At 33.8% G+C, this 18,017-nt stretch overlaps 1 long non-coding RNA gene across 1 annotated transcript in view; it reads left to right on the forward strand.

The window, feature by feature from the left end:
• The first annotated feature begins 4,037 nt into the window (after positions 1-4,037).
• Positions 4,038-18,017, forward strand: part of LOC128557919 (uncharacterized) — a 47,108-nt gene continuing 33,128 nt past the window's right edge. Inside the window, exons 1-2 of the long non-coding RNA XR_008371505.1 lie at positions 4,038-4,222; positions 5,020-5,155. This is a non-coding gene — a long non-coding RNA (uncharacterized LOC128557919). The remainder of the gene's footprint in view (positions 4,223-5,019; positions 5,156-18,017) is intronic.

An 18,017-nucleotide genomic window follows, 5' to 3' on the forward strand; every position in this document is an offset into this window, starting at 1 on the left:
ACTCAAAAATTTACAAAAAGATGATGCAATACCTGCATTTACACTACAGATAAAATAAGGCCCGTATGTCAATTTGTGACAAGTGGGACTTTGTATTGCATAGAAATATTCCATTTACCTGTTCAAACTGTATTTTCTAACATGTAAATACGAGGTTAGCATGCACTACACAAGTTTCTCTTAAACAGGTAACTGACCGTTCAAAGGCGATGCCCCTTTTTAAATTTGTTTTTTTATGTCTTTTTTGTCTACCACGTATGTTGTGCTGCGTTAAATGTCTTGTTTGCTGTTGGCGTCTCTTTCCTCTCTCTACCCAATTTGCACCCCCCACAAATCCCCACGCTCCCTTGTATTTGCGCCACGCTCCCTTGTATTTGCGCCCCTCCCCCCCCCCCCAGACACACACCCCATTGCATTTGCGCCCCTCTCCTTTTTCTATAAGCACGTTAACTTGCCCACCCATTTTTTGCCAGCCGTTCAAGAGTGTTGCTGAAATGTATTATTCATCCTTGTCTTTTTCCCTAAACACCCGCACTCTTTTTTCTGCCCCTTACCCCTGTTTAGCATTTTGCATATAATCAATTTAATAAAACACCTGATCTTGGATTTTTGAAGCAACCCGTCTATTATTTCTTTCGTTACAGTCTTTAGCTCACTAAGCACAACGTCGTCGGTGGGAGCTATTGTGATCCCTCACCGTCCGGAGTCCGTCCACACTTTCCTTTAAACAAGATCTCCTCTGATACCATTTGACGGAAATTGATAAAATTTCCCTGGATGTCTCTTGGGTATTCCTCTTGTTCAAATGGTTCCGATTGATTGCACATAGGGGCCGCCAGAAATACATACATTTTATAAACGATATCTCCTCCTGAACGGCTGATCCAATCTTAAAATATTTTCATGCAAATGGTCCTTATGTAACCCTTTACGAAGATTGTTCAAATTATCCTGATTCGTCAAAAACATGGCCACCATATCTTGTCTGAAGCCACAATACCTAGGCCTTTGATATTTGGTATGTAGCAATACATTTATACATTTTGGTCCTCTACCAAGATTGTTCAAATTATTAAATTGAGTTGAAGAGTGGCCCCGCCCCGGGAATGCCAAATTTTACATAGACTTATATATATATATGAAAAAAAAAATCGTAAAAAATCTTATTTTTTCTGAAAGTGCAAGGCCTAGGCCTTTGATATTTGGTATGAAGCATTACCTAGTTGTTCTCTAACAAGAGTGTTCAAACTATGCCCGTAGGGTGAAAAGAGGCCCCTCCCCCGGCGTTACTTTTATATGAGTTATATACAAAAAAAAATACTTCCAAAATTATGATGCAGCCTTGACATTTGGATGACATATACAGTTTTTCACACCGATCTTAACACTGACTTTCAGTGACCATGAATATAACATACTGACCTACTTTCTTGATATTTTAGCATCAGTTTGACATTTGAAACATCAAGCTCATTCTACGCAGTTGAGCGATCCAGGGTCATCATGGCCTCTTATTGAGACCTACCTTGAAATGTGTGGCTCTATGACCGTGCTTGAGTTTTTCTGTGCTTCAAGGAAATCTACCCTTACCTTTAATTCTTTAGTACCATTTGTTTTTATGACAAAAAAATATATGCAATGGTGAAAGGCCGCTGTTTTTACCGAAACACACTTAGTAATTTTTGCTATTTTCTGATCAAAAAGTGACATTCATATATGGCTACCGCTCATGAACAGACTCAATCAAATTGATTTGGTCGTGTTGAGTAACCTGTGGAGTGTCAACCTTTGTCACTTTTTTATTATCGAAGCCACCTTGTTTGTGCCGTGTGGTGGCCTTAAACTATTTCCCTGTACATTCAATCAGAACTGTTGCATTTTGATCTTTTTGGATCGTTCACCACGACTTTAATGATGTGTTATTGGTACTGTTCAGGTTTTCAGCTTGAAAATTTCGGCTTGGATGGCTCATAGCTTTTAATATTGTAAAGGTACCCCTCGGATATGGCACCAGCCTTTTCTTTTCTAAATTCAACTTTATTTAGGTCTTCCTATTATTTTCACGTTTAGGGCAAGCCCATTATTTTAATTGGGATCATATGCCCATTTGATGGAACTACACACTGTCGTATCAAAGTTATATGTGCACAACCGTATGACCACATTCGTGCAGGTCTAAAACTTGGTTTTGGTACTTGTAACCTATGTAAATGTTGGGTTCTGCTCAACCCGAGCTAGAGGGTGAGGATAGGTAGCAAGAATTTTTATTTCCGTCAAAGGTCAAACTGAATCAAACTGAGCCTGCGACAATTTCATTTCTGTCTTGTTCAGCGACTTGCTGGGTTTCATCCATTCTATTTAAGTAATTTCAGCAAGAAAGGGAAATGAATTAAAAATGATGAATGTGCCTTTTTATTGCAACTTTAATGTTGTAACAAAAGCAGCTTAATAAATAATGACTCAAGTGGTTTATAACCATACAATACCTAAATATCCAGTAAAAGCTGGTTATGAATATTTTCAATCGCTTTTGAACTCCAAATAAGTTGAAACAAAAGAATGTAAAGTGTATGTACGGCTGTTGATAAGTGACCTTTTGACAATGATTTAAGTTTCATAGATCATTATTGTGGTTGTATCTTTTATTAAGAAAGATGTTTTTGATGCCTTAGATATATTGATTGCATGCAGATGCATTTTATATTTTCTTGTGTGTTGCCATTGCCAAGAAATATGATGTTCTAATTCTAGAATGTATAAAGTTGCAAAACGATTATGCATGAGCAACTTACGTTTTGCATTTCTTCAAAATCTAAAAATGTAGTATTATTTCGGGTTATGCTGTGATTTAGGATTAAATGAGTTTGCTGAATACTCGTGTTTGTCCAGTTTCAAAATTTTCTAAAAAATCTTAACTATGAATGACATATTCAAATTGAAATGGATATCATAAACCTGCTGAATCAATACAATTATTATATATAAAGTTTGCACTTTTTCATAAGATGTTATAAATATACATGCAAACCAATTTTTGTAGATTACGTGTAATCAGGGGCATTAATAAAATTGTTGCTCCTTAAACGATGAAACTGTTGAAAAACAATAAATGTTTAAAACATTCACTGAAGGTATGATTTTAAAGCAATGAAAATAAGTGCTTATTGCAGACTAAGACTAAAAAACCGCAAAGCATAAGGAAAACTTTCTTCATATTTAGCTTTATTACTAAAAATGTTGCAAGTATGAACCAATTTCGAGACTAGGTGTTTCGGCCCCTTCTCGATTTATTTTATTCCTTTTATTGTTTTATTGTTTTTGTTTTGGTGCTTATGGAAAATAGATTTAAAAATTGAATGGACTGAGCATTTCCCCAGCAATCAGCTGTAACCAGCACGGACATTTATTAAGAAATGTAAATTGTAAAGATTATACAATAACAAAAGTTTCTTTATAAAATATTCAAAATTTTGTCTTTTACAGTGTTAACATGTAACGAATGTTTACTTTATTATATTAATTATTACGAAGTGCAGCGGAATATTTATAATGCTGGCATAATGTAAAGTCCATATTTTTATGTAAATAACTGTATTTTTCTGGGTGTTTTTTTTTTCTTTTTTTTTGTTTTTTTTTTCCTACCTATTGTTCCCTTCAGATCAGCGATTCATATTTTAACACCTGATCAATCAATATAATTCCGATACGATATCATGTGTGAGAATTTAGCAAGAGCAACCAGAACAGTCAGAGTAGCAAGAAACCAACCCTAACCCTAAACCTGGCTACTCTGGCTGCTCTGGCTAAGTTCATGCAAGTTACGATGGTATTGAAATATATAATGCTACAATCTGATCGTCTTTTTTAAGAGAGAAAGGTACGCATAATATATTAAACATATGTAAAATATGGGATACTTCTGCACTTGTATATACAAGAAAAAATAACATATTGGACTCGCCTATCGGCAAGCCTTTTAACGGATAATGTGTTAATATGACACCATTTTGTATAGAATATTGTTACATTACCTTAAACTATGTTTCAATGTTTATAGCTTTAATGTTATGCATTTGCATTGAAATGAAAATATACAATGAAATATTATTAAACTAAACCTTGCAAAAGCGATACAAAATGCTACGACGGTTAATGCATTTCGTATATCTGAAACGTTTATTTGCTTGTCTAGCAATATATTACATTTCCCAAACCGTGAAAGGTATTCGTGGTAGTAACACGTTTCATTATTATATTTTAAACCGTGAAATAGTTATTTATGAAATGTGTTCTTTCTGCTCATAACAGGACATGTGCTATAGCCACGGTTGATGTAAATTCTCTCCATCATAAGGAAATGTTTGAACATTTATGTCTTTTTACGAATGTACAATAAGTTTATAATAAGATATGAAATATATGTATTTAAATATTTGAACTACTTGTGTTTATTTGCTGTATATTTGTCAAAGGCAACACGTTGTAAACAACATTTATATAAAACAGGCTGTAATGTTTTTGCTTTAGTTGTTCTCTTTCTCTTTTATAATCGAGATTTGTTTTTTTTTTTATAGAAACAAAAAGTTTTTCATATATTGCATCATTATTATTGCAATGCCGAAAGGATCATGTATTATACACCTTCTGCGCACTATATCCTTTATCATGTTAAACACACCAAGCCCTGCTAACTTTGAAAAAAAAAACGTTCAAAGAGATCAGTCTGAATGCATCACCAAACATTACTGTTTCGAATACAAAAGATAAGGTTCAGATTGAATAAATTTATAAGAAAGACACAGACAAACAACAATTTACTTCTAATCATACCCTTTACTTCCATATTTCCTACTTATATTTTTAGGCCGTTTAAATGGCTACTATTCATTTTTCTTTGAAAGTCCGTTTGTAGCAATATTTTAAAACTCGATATGTTAAAAATTAGATATAACATATAATAGGAATTATGCATTTGCATGTTAGTGATGTTTTTTCCTTTTTCTTTCTTTTTACGTTAAGGCTATTGGATGTACAAAAATGGATTTCCAGTGGTAAATTCAACTTGGATACCTACAGACATGCAACCAAAAGACGTATTTCAATTCGTGGGAAACGACGTAGAAATGATTGTGTACGCTGCTTACTATGATGAAAGGTTTGGTGTTTTAAAACATAATTTAGATCGATTTGGATAAACATTTCATGAACTAAGAAAACAGTCAGAACTAATATAGTCAGTCTAATGTTTCTCGCCACTATGGGTTAGATACCTGTTCGCCAGGTAAATATTCTTTCACGTGAAGCAATACAGTTGAATTAGGGTCAGTGGCTCTACCCAGGTAACAGCTCGTGCCTGAACATATGCCTGATGAGCGCTTGTGGTCTTCGTTTTACTATGAAAAGCTAAAATGGCGTCATATGACCTATATTGTCTTTGTGTGACTTTAAAACAAGAGGGTGTCCGTTATCATATACTAAGGAATGTTCTGTTTGAAGTTTCTATTAGTCCTCTAGTGCTGTCTTTCAGATATTAGAGTTTTGCCATTGTAACTGTTAACTGTCTAAAGCAACTAAAAGCTTGCATTACCATTACATTCTAAATTTCGGCGATTCCCAACCAGAATTTAGAGGTTAAACTACCAAACACATCTTAGCTACACTTCGGCCAGCTTAATAATACTGTTATCAAAACAACTGTACGTGTTAAGACAATTTCATTAAACAGATGTGTTAAGATTCAAAATATCATATATGTTCATGGAAATATATAATATTTAACAGCCAGTTTAGATTTTAGACAAAGTGCATTCAAATGTACCAGACACTGTTGCGCAATAAATCAAGCCAATAAATGTTCAGTTTTAAAAGCCTAAGGATACAAATAGTTTCGTTTATTGTAAATGTTAAAGTAAGCTTAAGTAACCTTTCTTGTACAATTTTGACCTTTAGGGAATAAAGATACTCTTAAATGTAATATACGTAACTTGTGCCGCACAACTATTCGACCTTGGCGAACTATCAACATATTTTCGGCTTAAAACAAAGTAAACATATTGAAGAATAACAGAACGTATTGGACTCGCCTATCGGCAAGCCTTTTAACGGATACTGTGTTAATATGACACCATTTTGTATAGAATATTGTTACATTACCTTAAACTATGTTTCAATGTTTATAGCTTTAATGTTATGCATATGCTAAAATGATTTGAAACATAAGTTCTCATATCACAATTAATTACATCAGCACCACGTAATAACTGTTGCTCATTATACAGAACATACTTCTTGTTTCCAGGACATGCTTGATTGATAGCTATGAAACTCCGTGCTATCTGTTTATAACGTAGAGTAATGCATGGTTGTAGATGTATTTAAAACAGTTTAGTACTATTTCGGAAGCCTACATATTGAATTGTTTTATTGAATTATATTGGAGAAATTTGGCAGTGTAAGACTTCTGACAACTTTTTACAAACTATACAGCTTAAACATCCTAGTCCATAAATAATTTATGTATATTAATTGCTAAGAGGGTATGCTAATTTCCGTTTGTGTAAATCAGATACGGATTTTTCCTATCAAAAACTCAACTGAACTGTGATACTCAGAAATGCAATTTGCATTTTAACACGGGTGGTAAACGCGCAATCCAATTCCCGCTGGGAATACGCTTAAAATGGGTTGCGCAACGTCCGGTGCTGGTGTTGCGCGTAAAAAAAGACGAAATTGAGGTTTGTGAAGTTATAATTTTGCTTAGTATGAGACAAGAATAACTTTTTTCGAAAAAAAGCAAAATGCTATTCGACACATCTTATGTGTAAAATATCTGGGTTGTAATTTATGATTCGGCTCTAATATCCCAAAAACTCTGGCAACACGAAGCTTGTAAGAAGTATGAAATCAACAAAAATTGGAGTTTCTGATTTCATATGCCTAATCTTAGGACATCTAATGCTTTTTATGACAACTCAAATGTTATAAAGTAACGAATATCAAAATTATTTGCTTCAAATCCTGCTTATGGGGACATAATTGACAAAAAAAAAAAATCATCGGGAATAGGGTTGCGCACCGGGAATGGAGTTGCTCGTATACATCATAATGTATATAATGTATACGCGCAACTCCATTCCCGGGGCGCATCCCCATTCCCGATTATTTTTTGCCAATCTTTTTCCCAAAAGCAACATTTCATTCAAGTGTATGTAATATTCATGACTGTTTTACACATGTTTGATCATTAGAAACGTCACATTTCCAGAAATATGGCACAGGAGTTGGAAAATTTGCATTTTTCACGTTTCCATGATTTTTTGACAGTTCTAGCTAGCAGAGTTTTCGTGATAACAGAGCTGATTCTTAAATTAATATGTTGGTATTTCACATATATGATCTTTATTCATTTTTGTGTCGAATAGCATTTTGCTTTTTTTCGAAAACACGCGTAAATGTGTCATTATTTACAAAAACAAAAACCCACCTACCTCAGTTTTGAATATATTGATGCGCAACACCAGCACCGGAAGTCGCGCAACCCATTTTAGCGTATTCCCAGTGGGAATTGGATTGCGCGTTTACCACCCATGTTTTAAACAATTTTCATGAATCATTTTAGTTTTTAGAAAAAAAAAAAAAAAAAAAAAAAAAGCAGTTTGTGAAAAGATATTTTGTCATTTGAAAATGACTAACGTTTCATTATAACTAGACTTCAATTCACCTTTGCTCGGTATTTAACTCTGATAATTAAAAGTAATATGTTTAAATTCAAAAGATTTAAATCAGAATCTAAATCATCTTATTTTAAGAAATGCATTTTGAAAATTGTCCAGTCTTTATTAAAACATATGAAATAGCTCATATTATAACCTAGATTCAACAAAAATCAGTTTAACAAAATCAGACGGCTTCCATTACAACAACGATCATTCCGAAAATACGGAATCTTTATAAGATTTATCTAAATAAGCTAATTCTTCTTTCACATGAAATCATGAAATACAACTGCTTTGATTTGTTTTATAATAATGGATATTTAAACAAATGTAGCTCATCAATATATATATATATATATATATATATATATATATATATATATATATAGAGAGAGAGAGAGAGAGAGAGAGAGAGAGAGAGAGAGAGAGAAAAAAATATATGTTCAAACAGTGTCAAAAGTTTAATTATAAACCCGAGCGCTTTCGGCTTTTTAAAAAAGAGCATTTATATATCGAACTATACAGGCGGTATTTACGCCGTTGCTGTGTTGTTTTGATTATGCTACCCTTGAAAAAGGCTTTTTTAAAAAGCCGAAAGCGCTCGGGTTTATAATTAAACTTTTGACACTGTTTGAACATATATTTTTTCTCATACTCTATAATTTTATCTTTATGTTCTTGTATCCTTCCGGGATCCAGTGTGTTTGAAAGGCATTTCGTTGATGTTTTTTCTTTAATATCTCACATATATATATATATATATATATATATATATATATATATATATATATATATATATATATATATATATATATATATATATATATATTGACATTTTTTTAAAGAGCGACCAAACATAGCTACACTCATTTTAGAGAACAAATCCTTACCTCATTAGCTCGACTATTCGAAGAGTAAGTAGAGCTATTCTACTCACCACGGCGTCGGCGTCACACCTTGGTTAAGTTTTTCGTACCAGTCCACATTTTGACAAAGTCTTTTGAGATAAAGCTTTGAAACTTTCAACACTTGTTTACCATCACCATGACCATTTATAGACAAGAGCACATAACTCCATCAATGATTTTGGCTGAATTATGGCCCCTTTTGTCTTAGAAATCTCGGTTAAGATTTTCATACCAGTTCATATTTTGACAAAGTCTTTTGAGATAAAGCTTTGAAACTTTCAACACCTGTTTACCATCACCATGTCAAGTTATAGGCAAGAGTACATAACTCCATCAAGGATTTTGGCTGAATTATTGCCCCTTTTGACTTAGAAATCTGGGTTAAGTTTTTCGTACCAGTTCATTTTCTGACAAAGTCTTTTGAGATAAAGCTTTCAAACTTTCAACACCTGTTTACCATCACCATGTCCAGTTATAGGCAAGAGTACATAACTCCATCAAGGATTTTGGCTGAATTATGGCCCCTTTTGACTTAGAAATCTGGGTTAATTTTTTCGTAGCAGTTAATATTTTGTGTAAAGTGTTTGACATATGGCTTTGAAACTTTTATCACATGTTTAGTATAACAATCTCTATCTGTAGGAAAGAGTACATAACTCTGTCATCTATTAAGGCTGAATTATGGCCCTTTTTGGACTTGGAAATTTGTTCTGTTTTCATACAAGTCCACAGTTAGTCAAAACTATTTGACATATTGCTTTTAAACTTTGAACACTTCTTTATCATCATGATTTTAATCTGTAGGCAAGAGTACATACCTTTGACAACTATTTTGGCTGAATTATGGCCCTTTTTGGACTTTGAAATTGGTTCACACATTGCCATTTAGTGCAAGACTTATCGAAATCCACAAATACAGGAACATTGTTTGTCTAATCTTTTTTTTTCTTTTGTCTGAATATCTGTGGTAATATTTTGACCCCATTCTTCAATCAATTCTTCGAATAGTCGAGCGCGCTGTCATCCGACAGCTCTTGTTTTAAAAAGTTATGATAGGACTGATATAAAATGAAGAGAAAAGTAGTGGTCAAGTATCTTCTAAGAGAGATTTCTCTGGTCACGTTTGCTTACTGTAAAATCACATCAAAACCACACTGGTGTGACCTGAAATTACTACTTATACTAAAATTGAGCTTCACTTCACCAAATACAACATGCTTTCCCATTTTACCTTCCAATTAGTCAAAAATACATCCATAATGAAATTTAAACAGAAACTAGCTTAAATTTAGACCTCTGTTGCCATGCCAAGAGAAAAAGTAGTGTTAAATACATGGCATTCATTACGCGACAAGACCAAATGGCTCTAACGCTGGTTCCTTTATATAAGGTAAGGCCTACTAGAAAATCTGGTTTTTTGTTATAGTCTCAATTTGTGTAGTCCCAGTTACATGTTTGCATGTAAATACCAAGTTTCAGCTTGATTAAAATAGTTTTCAAGGTTTTATGGCATTTTCAGTAACGCGGGTCTCTGCGCCAATTTTCCTTAAAAATTGATATCGCGACTTAATTTTTAACCAGTTCTTCTTGTCTAAGCTGGTTATTTGACCTTATTCTATAAATTTTCATTATAATTCGTAAGTAAATTACACACTAACACTTTGAAATATACCAAATGTTCCCTCTGATTGCTATAAATGGGCAAAACTGAAGAGTGTAAATTCGAAACTAGTCCATTTATATCAATATCTTGACAAATCTCAATTTTTGCCCACATGTTCTTATAGGTCACAAACAGGTTAAAAATTTTCCCTACATATTCCATATAAAACTGAAACTTTTTAAAGAGTTACCAATAGCTAGACCCATCTCAGAGAACGAATTCATTTTAAAGGGTTATGATAAAACTGATTTAAAATGAAGATAAAAGTAGGGGTCATGTATCTTCTAAGAGCGTTTTCTCTGGTCACATTTGCTTACTGTAAAATCACATCAAATCACACTGCTGTGACCTATAAGTTCTACTCATACTTAATTGAGCTTCACTTCACCAAGTATAATTTCCTACCAGATGTCAACAATACATCAACAATCAAATTTAAACAGACAGTAGCCTTAATTTAGACGTATGTTGCCAGCGGGGAGATATTAATTCACACTGTTTTGTCTACCTTGTTGAAAATATGGTAAGTATTCAAGTTCAATCAAATTTAAACACAGACGATATAGAAACGGAAACGCAATCGAACACTGATATTAGCCGCTTAACGAGTTTCTGTCCAGCATCAGAAGAAGAAGTCAAAAAGCTTATTAACAGTTCACCGGATAAATTATATGAGCTCGAGCCAATTTCTACTTGGCTTTTAAAATCATGTACAGTCGAACTTTCACCAATTCTAACATAAATAGTGAACTTATCATTGAAAACTTCAGCCGTAAGTAAGTAAGTAAGTAAGTTTTATTTGGCAAAAGTGTACATGACATGGCAATATAGCGATAAAACAAATGACAAATCAATGCATAATAAATATTAAATAGTGACAAAACAGCAAAACATTAGACAGTTATATCATATTACTCAGCAAAGCCATGTAATGCTCACCAATACCAGGGATAACACAAAAAAGATGAAATGATTTTTCTTATTTCCATTGTGGTCACTGTTATTGGCGGCATGACATAGAAAGTCATGTTTAATTATAAAAATACCAAGATCTTTCAAAAGCTCTTGTATACGGCCTCTCTTGAAGAAACAAAATCTTGATGAAAATATCTTGAAGAACTACAGGCAAGTTTCAAATTTACCATATGTTTCCAAAATTGTGGAAAAAGTGGCCATCTCTCGTATTGAAGAACATTTAACACAAAATAATATGCACGAAGATGATCAGTCAGAATACATGAAATTCCATTCAACCAAGACGGCCTTAGCGAAAGTACAAAATGATATCCTCGAATCCCTGGACCAAGGCGAGGTCTCAGTTTTAGTGCTATTTGATATGTCAGCAGCTTATGATACAATAGACCACGCAACATTGTTACACCGTCTTGAACATCATTTCGGAATTGCTGATAAACCTCTCTCTTGGATGAAATCATATCTCACTGATCGTTATCAAACGGTGTGTATAGATGGGAAACTATCAAAACCGGTGCGTTTCAGTGTTCCCAAGGGTTCCGTACTAGGACCAAAATTTTACACCATGTACACGAAGCCTGTTGGTTCCATCTGCAAAAGACATGGATCAAAACAACATCAATTTTATGCTGGCTATTCGCAATTATACCTATCGTTCAAACCAACAAATAAGCAATCTCAGACAAACACAATATATCGTGTTGAAGCATGTCTTCAGGAAATTGTGTAATGGATGCACAGCAACATGCTCAAGCATAATACAGATAACACGGAAGTGATAGTTTCCGCATCAAACAAAACTGCTCATCTAGTTGAAAACGTCACAATTACTGTTGGCGACTCTGAAATAAAACCATCGTCCTGTGTTAGGATTCTTGGGGCAATGCTTGACGCGAGGTTAGACATGGAACAGCACATAAACTCGGTATCTAGATCGTGTTGTGGTCAGATCACAACTGACGTAACAAAATCTCTAGTGAACTCCCTGGTAACATCACGGATGGGCTATTGTAACGTGCTGCTGCATGGAATACCAAAAACAAGTCTTAAAAGACTGCAGCACGTTCCAATCAAAGCAGCCCACCTCATCGCAAAACCGTTCCGCTATGACCATGTTACTCCTATCCTTAAAGATCTCCACTGGCTACCTGTAGGGTACAGAATCGAATTCAAAATACTAACACTTACCTATAAAGCACCACAGAACAAAGGTCAAGTATATATAAAGAAAATGCTAAATGCGTACCAACCAAAACGAGACTTACGATCCCAGAATGGTTCTCCAAGACTGGAGTTACCTACGAACATTCGAACAGCAACTTATGGTGACAGACGTTTTGAAACAGCCGCTGCAAAGCTTTAGAACGCACTCCCTCCAGGAATAAGTGATTCAACATAATTGTGTTCATTTAAAGCATCACTGAAAACACACATTTTTATTCAAGAATATGGGAGATATTTTTTAAAAGACTGCAGCACGTTCCAATCAAAACAGCCCACCTCACCATGTTACTCCTATCCTTAAAGATCTCCACTGGCTACCTGTAGGGTACAGAATCGAATTCAAAATACTAACACTTACCTATAAAGCACCACAGAACAAAGGTCAAGTATATATAAAGAAAATGCTAAATGCGTACCAACCAAAACGAGACTTACGATCCCAGAATGGTTCTCCAAGACTGGAGTTACCTACGAACATTCGAACAGCAACTTATGGTGACAGACGTTTTGAAACAGCCGCTGCAAAGCTTTAGAACGCACTCCCTCCAGGAATAAGGGATTCAACATCATTGTGTTCATTTAAAACATCACTGAAAACACTCATTTTTATTCAAGAATATGGAAGAATTTTTTTTCAGACGACTGGACAAAGTCTCACACTTGATAAATGGAACTGTGATATTGAAGTGTGTGGTATTTCTTTCTATAACAGTATATGATGGCACCATGAACCGGGGGATTTGAACCTCTATATGCAGCCCGTCTGGGCGTTCCAGATGCTTTAAGCACTAGTATTGGCAATAGGGGTAAAATGACCTCGAGGGGAGTGGTGCAGTCATGACTTTAACTTACAAAAGGGCTGTAATTGTTATCATTGTCATTATTAGTATTTTAGTAATAACTATTTTTGTTATTATGTACAACACCTTCGAATAAATCAACAAATCTGGTATAATAATAATAATAATAATAATAATAATAATAATAATAATAATAATAATAATAAAGTATGAGGTTGGCATGCCCTAAACGTATTTATAAGTCACATTTCCTTTTAACAAGGTTACTGATTGTTCCAAGACGGTGACCAAGTTTTTAAATGGTTTTCTGTCTATAGGCTTTACCATTTTTGCATATCATTCTCTGTTGATGAACTTTCTTACACATTGTATAAATAGTTGATTGAAAAATTGATATGTTTAATATCCCAAAGTTTTATACGGGGAACGCAATACCAATGTTTTGAAGTGTTTCAAAGTTGGTGTTATATTCCTTTTAAAGCTCGAACGATTTGTGTCCCATTTAGTACCCCAAGTAGCATATATGCTACAAAATATGTTTCATACATAAAATATTTAATTGCATTAAAATAGAGAAAGTGGAAACTTCACAGGTCGAGAAGACAAAAACGAAAATGTTGCAGGCTTGGTTTGATTAAGCCTTTTTATGGACGGTAGTGAAAATGCATGCTACGATCCGTGCAATCTAACCCCGGGTTGAGCAGAACTCAAAATTTACACATGCTAAAAGTACAAAAAGCAATTAAGAGACATCTGCAGATTTATTCAAATGGTGGTAAACATGGAACATTCAATGATACACGGGTCATGGCGTGTAATTCCATCAAAAGTGGCGTTTGGTCCCCAGATAAAGTTACGGGTTTGCCCCAAACGAGAAAACAAGGGGCAGAACTAAACACACTGGAATTTAGAAAGGGGATCTGAAGTTATGTAGCCTGTATATCACAGGAACTGTCAAAAGACAAAATGAAAAAGCAGACATCATATCCAAGGGGTGATTCTGACTAACATTGTGAGTTTACAATATAGGATTTAATATCAGGAAACAACCTTTACCTACTAGCTTTGTATCATGTGACGTTACTGATGACTTCATAATGGATGCCTAGTGCCAAACATTTTGCGACTTGCGTAATGAAAATATTTTCATTGTGTTCTTTTCCATGTGAGATAATCGAAAATAGTATACACTCATTGCATTAGCATTGATTTTTGTCATGTGGGTGGATATAAATATGTCATTTTAAGTTGAATATATGCTGCACTGGGCCTATAGTCAAAGGACATCGGACATTATGCTAAGGATTTTGCTCAAATTTTAATGCTATTTCTTGACTTCAACAGCCGATAATTTTACATAATGGCTTCAAATACTTATAAATAAGTTATATTCATATGAAACCGTCACAAAAAAAGATTCTTTTTCTTATTTGTTTTCTTGAATTTCGAACAGTTTGTGACTAAGGTTAATATTCTTTGAAAAATCAAAATGTGTAATTTTGGTGAAATAAGTATATGCATTTAAGGTATGTCTATTATAATGTGTTTTAAAACAATAGATAAACTTTTACCATACTGATTATCAATTTTATTAACATTTTTTAAAATAAATGAAAAGTAAAAAGAAACAAGTGGAACATACAACTGTATCTAAGTACTTTCCATCCGAGTGCACATGATAACTAATGCATTGATCATTAGTCAGGTGGTTTTAGTGACAAAAGTGCTCTAGAAATCATTTTATGAGGGCCGGCATGTTAATGCCCGAGGACATCATATTTGTTGAATCTTGAACCTTACCAGTTACTTTGATAGCTGTCTCCCAAAAATATAACGATGTTTTATGTAAATTAGAGGGGTCAAAATGTCATGCTATGAAATTCTGATTTTGCGACTTTTTTATGTAGCTTTTATTTCAATGATTATATACTGGCAATATTTCTGGAAAATTGTACCCTAAATGTATTATGAAACTATTTTCAGTCACTTAGAATTGATGCAAAGCTAAAACAGAACATGACAAATAGAAACAATGTCTGAAATTAGGGTCAAAGGTCATGCACTTTATCTATTTACGTTGAGACGTCGATAGATACTATTAATATTTTATCCAAAAGTGACAAATGGAATTCATTCAAACTTCATACAAAGATTAAGGACATTAAGGAAAAGTGCTTTGTACAAGTACAATAAAATTTATCTAGCTTACTTTTTGAATTATCTCCCTTTATTAAACTTACACATAACATTTCTTTTCCAAAGAATAACACTAAATTTGACAAATCGTTTTTGTTGAAATTTCACACAACGATAAAGACCACTGAAAGAAACTGAAGTATATAAAATCATGAGTCTATCTTGCTCATTATTAAAATTACCTCTCTTTAAAGAATGTAATTGTCTGAACCATATCGTTAAACACTAAATGACATTACTTTCTATTCAGTGTTCTATATAGTACTTATGTTATTGGCATCAGTTGATCGTTACAAAGCTTTGTCAAAAGGTTTGTGGTACCCTACTTGCATAAGGGATTGTTCAATTATATAGAAAACATATCAGCAGATGGTCACAATCCATACTGTAGACATAAAGATTAATAATTACCGTATTATGTACTTGTTAAATCAGACCTCAGCCCCTTGACACTAACGTTATCATCAATATATATCATGTACAGCACAACACATGATCTTTGATAGTTGTATATTCCCTTTGTCTGCATATTTAAAGTTTTTTTTTTTACACTTCCTCTTTTTTCTATTTATCTCTGTAATTACTCGATGGATTTGATTCAAACTTAAAATAGTTATTCCTCATCATCACCCACATCATCTGACCTAAGGGCCATAACTCTGGTACCAATATTTCGTGATTCAGACCCCTTTTCACTTAGATTTTCAGGTTAAAAGTTTTGATGCACTTTCACTCTATCTGTGTTGTTACTGAATGGATTTGATTCAAACTTAAATTAGTTGTTCAACATCATCACCCTTATCATAAGAAGCAAGGTGCATAACTCTGGCACAATTTTGTTATGAATTATTCCCCCTTTTTACTTAAAATTTCAGGTTAAAGTTTTAAAGCACTTTCACGTTTTCTCTGTTATTACTGAATGGAACTGATTCAAACTTAAAATAATTGTTCAACGTCATCACTCACATCATATGACACAAGGTGCACAACTCTGGTACATTTTTTTTCATGAATTAAGCCCCCTTTTACTTAGAATTTAAGGTTAATTTTGATGCATTTTCACTATATCTCAGTTATTATGAAATGCATATTTAATTCAAACTTGAAGCAGTTGTTCCACATCATCACCAATATCATATGACACAAGGTGCATAACTTTTGCACCAATATTTAATGATTTATGCCCCCTTTTTGCTAAGAATATACTTATATAGTGTTTTGATACGTTTTTTCTTTACCTCTCTTATTACTTAATATTTTTGACTCAGGCTATTGTGCAATATATTCATCCACCATTGGAGTCACTACAGTGACAGCTCCACTTTCCTCAGATGTGCCCAGTTTTACTATCCAGCATCGAAATAGTCGAGCGCGCTGTCTCCTTTGACAGGTCTTGTTTGAAAATTATTTTCATCACTTAATCGTCATCGACGTTGGCGTCTGCGTCGGCGTTGCCTGGTTAAGTTTTACGTTTAGGTCAGCTTTTCTCCTAAACTATCAAAGCTTTTACTTTAAAACTTGCAAAACTTGTTCACCATCAATAGCTAACTCTGCACAGCAAGAAACGTAACTCCATTCTGCTTTTTGCAAGCATTATGGCCCCTTTTGGAATAAATAATATCAGATTTCTTATTTAAATTTTATGTTCAGGTTAATTATCTCCTAAACTATCAAAGCTATCATTTAAAAACTTGTAGCACTTGTTAACAGTTAAAAGCTGACTCTGTATAACAAGAAACATAACTCCATCCTAGTAGTTTATAATATGATGGTGCGGAGCCACTTTGACTTCATTTAACCTTTAGTCCTTTGTCCGGACTGACCAATGCCGGACAATTCAAAAACAACAGGTTTTAAACCCAGTAAAAAGTTTTAAATACATATGATATAGATGAGTTTACAGAACAGAATATATTGTTTGAAAGAAAGAAAATTCACCGACAATTTAAATCCTCATTATGTTACAGCAAAAAACGGGAGAAAAATGATAATGGCTACCTGTTCATCTTGTGGAAGAATGAAATCAAAGTTTGTTAAAAGTACAGTGGGTAATTTAGATATCCATAAAGCAATGTTACCTTTATTACCTAAAAAAGGTTTAACACTTCCAGGATATAACTATTGTGGGCCAGGAAATCCTTTAGATAATGGACCCCCCGTTAATGAACTAGACACAGTATGTATGGACCACGACTTTTGCTACGACAGCGGTGTAAAAAACGTACATGTGACAAGCAAATGGTTTCCAACTGAAAAAACACTAAATCAAAAACATTTGGAGAAAAGATTGCAAAACATTTAGTTGTAAAACCAGCAATTAAAACAAAATACAAACTTGGTCTTGGGCAAAAAAGAAAGTCAAAAAACGGGAAAAGGGGGTAGAGTATACCCACGAAATAACTGCAGAGCCGGTAACTCTGAGCTACCACTGGAGTGATGAATTAGCAGAGGAATTACACAAACCAATTAAAAGAAAATTTAGGAAACGAAGAGTGATTGTCTATGACACTGATGATACTTGGTCAGCTGATTTAGT

Source organism: Mercenaria mercenaria, chromosome 6 (genome assembly GCF_021730395.1).
Source record: "Mercenaria mercenaria strain notata chromosome 6, MADL_Memer_1, whole genome shotgun sequence".
In the NCBI taxonomy this organism is placed as follows: domain Eukaryota; kingdom Metazoa; phylum Mollusca; class Bivalvia; order Venerida; family Veneridae; genus Mercenaria; species Mercenaria mercenaria.